The 3,061-nt window shown below is 41.6% G+C and overlaps 1 pseudogene; it reads left to right on the top strand.

Moving 5' to 3' along the window:
- Nucleotides 1-209: 209 nt before the first annotated feature.
- LOC116538994 lies at nucleotides 210-2,645 on the top strand (annotated as a pseudogene).
- Nucleotides 2,646-3,061: the final 416 nt, after the last annotated feature.

The raw sequence follows: 3,061 nt of genomic DNA, 5'->3' as shown, positions 1-3,061 counted from the left end.
TCATGAAGTTTATTTAATGCATACCCACATATTAACAGGCAGTTTTGTTCACTGTCCCCCAAGTCTGCAGACCATGGTATCTGTGAATCTGATGGCCTCAAAGGCAAAGTCAACTCTAATACCTGTCATTTCCACCACCACCTCCTGGACAGGCTTTTAAAAGTTTTTAGGGTTAAAATAATCAGTCACTGAAAGGAGAGTGGATGTGGGTTCAGGCATGGGAAATGGAGATTCGATTGCCTGACTTAGTTTTGAAGTGAATCTTCTCTTTCCTGGACGTATTCAGCTTGCTGCAGGTTTCCCAGGTGAACAAGGATTAGAATAGGGTTGCAGACAGCAATTACCTGGGGGCATACTCTCTGCAGAGATGGGACTGTAGCAACATCACTGATCAACACCTGGGCACACACACATGGAAGCAATTTTTCCTGCACCAAAGAAGGAAGGAACTTTGGTTGTCATTGGTACAGCCAGATAGCTTTATCTACAAAATAACTATGAACAGTGCATTTGAAGCAGGTTTGGCTTATCTCACAGGAAATAGCCTTACAATGGATGAACAGGAGAAATCAATCATTTGTAGTGTTTCTCCAAAGAAAGAGCTTTGTGTCTGGGATGTGCAAGAGGTCACCATGATCTGGTCAAGCCCAGTCCAGAAGTTTCAGTTCTCAAATTTGGTAACCCTCCCTCAGATGCATCTCGTCATCACTGCGGATAGAAGCAAAACGATCAAAGTGTGAAACTGTCAGGACAGGGATCCTCTGGCCGCTGTCCCCATGCCAGAGACTGTTATTGCATGGAAGCCTGTCTCACAAAGGATGGCCCATTCCTGATGGTTGGCAATGCTGCAGGCGACATCTACATATATACACTGCCTGGGGTAAGGAAGCTTTCTAAAGTTACCACATTTCAATATGCTATTGTATGTACTTCTACATATAGAAGTACATCTAGAAACATGTACTTCTACAATGCTCTCCTGACAAGAAATGCGTATTTGCATGTGGGACATACAGTCGTACCTTTCCACAGGTATTCCTCTCGGAGGACTTACTGAGACTATCAGAAGGCAGTGCTCCTCTGTCTACCTTTCTCCCACATAAATTCTGCACCACCACCTGCTGGAACCCAAAGAAGAAAAACAGGATAACACTGATGTCCCATAATTGCCATGGAAGAAAGACAGAATTTATCACCTTTGATCTCACAACCAGGAATACTGGAGGCCAAACAGTCATCCAAGCATATGAGATCTCAAGTTTCCTTATCTGGAGTGCCCTATCTTGGTAGAGCCAGTGATTTAGATTTGATTGTCTTTACCTGTGGGGGCATACTTGCTCCTCTTCAGCATCACTGGCTTCCTGCTGCAATGATTTCAGGACCACCAGGCAGCCATCAACAACTTCTGGGTGGATCCTCTCTATGTCCTCACCACATCCGACGACTCTGTGCACTGGTACCTGTGGGAAGAGAAAGGCCACCCTTCATACCTCAGGAGCTGCTGGCATCTGGAAAGTACATGGCGTGATCACATACCACATGGTGGAGACGGGGTTTCACCGTGTTGGCCAGGATGGTCTCAATCTCCTGACCTCAGGATCCACTAGCCTGAGCCTCGCAAAGTGCTGGAATGATAGGCATGAGCCACCACACCAGGCCTACAGACATTTTCTTCCAGATCATTGCTAGTCATCATAATACTTATAATGCCTTTCTGGCAACATCTAAAAAAATACATATACCCTTTGCACTGATAATGCCACTAAAAAGGATTTACTGTGAAGGTGTATCTCCAGTGATTCCAGTACATTGGCTATTCATTACAGTATTTGTGATAGTCAAGAGCTGGAAGCTCCCTAACTGCCCAAACATAAGAGATTGTTTACATTACCATTGTATATTCACACAAGGACTATCATGCAGCTGTTATTAACGTTTTTTTAAAAAAGGATAGGAGACTGTCTATGTTCAGATAATTTATTTCCAGTTTTTTGAGGCAAAAATACTTTAAGTATCTGTAATCATGCTTAGCTGGCTTTCATGGGTTTTGTTCTCTGTATCATATCTAATAAACCTTAGTTAAAAAAAATAATAATCAGTGACTCCTAATACTCTTGCCTGGGGAAACATCTCATTGATGTCAACCCCGATGAGCCTAGAAACACCAGAGGCTTTTAGCCCAAGAAAATGGCTCAGCCAATTCCTTAAAGTCCAAGGCTATACAGGTAGAACTGGAAGTGGCCTATAAATTCAGAGGATAAACTTCTCTTAGGCATACAAAGCTGATGCACGTGTGTTGCTAGAAAGAAAAAAAAGTCCTTTTGGTTTTATCTGTGATGGAAAGAGCTCTTTGTTTGCATGGCTCCAAATTTGACATTGAATAGACAGGATCACTGAAAACAATGCAAAGGTACATTCTTACTCCTGTGGGGTTTAACCGAAGCTTGTAAGTACCGCATGGCTTATGATACAGGCCTTATCTATAGGAGCCGAGCATGGATTTTCCCCACTGTGATTTCATGCACAACAGTATATTAAGTAACTGTGCTTAATATGTGTTTCTGCATATATTAAGGGGGATAATATGTGCCATAAAGATGGTAAGTCTTACTTCCTCTGCAGGTAAATCTGCTAGTTCTGTCTAATGATAATGCAGTTGGAGAGAGAACAGTGTTCCACAGGGACACAGAGTGACAAGAAAAGAAATAAAGGATTTTAACTGTGGATCAATACCTGTGCATGAAAGGAAATCAAAGAAACTGGAACTAACTTTTCCTTCAAGCAGAAGTTGCCCTTGGGATACAAGAAAGAGCTGCATTCCCTGCTCTCTGGAAGAAGGAACATTAAGACTTTATCTCCAAGCTTCTAATTACCAGCTCAAATGAAGACCTGGAGTGCAATTTACACAAAGTTTATTGATAGAAAATAGTTTGTGTTATCAATTTGTTGTAATGAAAGTTACGGTTATTTTTGAAGTCAATTATCATTTCACTTTGGAATGGAAAAAAAATCAATTGTAATGAAAAGAAACCTTCAAAGTTCTCTGAAAGAATTTAAGATT

The sequence above is a fragment of the Sapajus apella genome, unplaced genomic scaffold (assembly GCF_009761245.1).
Source record: "Sapajus apella isolate SASKATOON/1434 unplaced genomic scaffold, GSC_monkey_1.0 scaffold124, whole genome shotgun sequence".
Lineage (NCBI taxonomy): Eukaryota > Metazoa > Chordata > Mammalia > Primates > Cebidae > Sapajus > Sapajus apella.
Note: the sequence above shows the minus strand (reverse complement) of the source record. Positions and strands in the feature narration are given on the sequence as shown.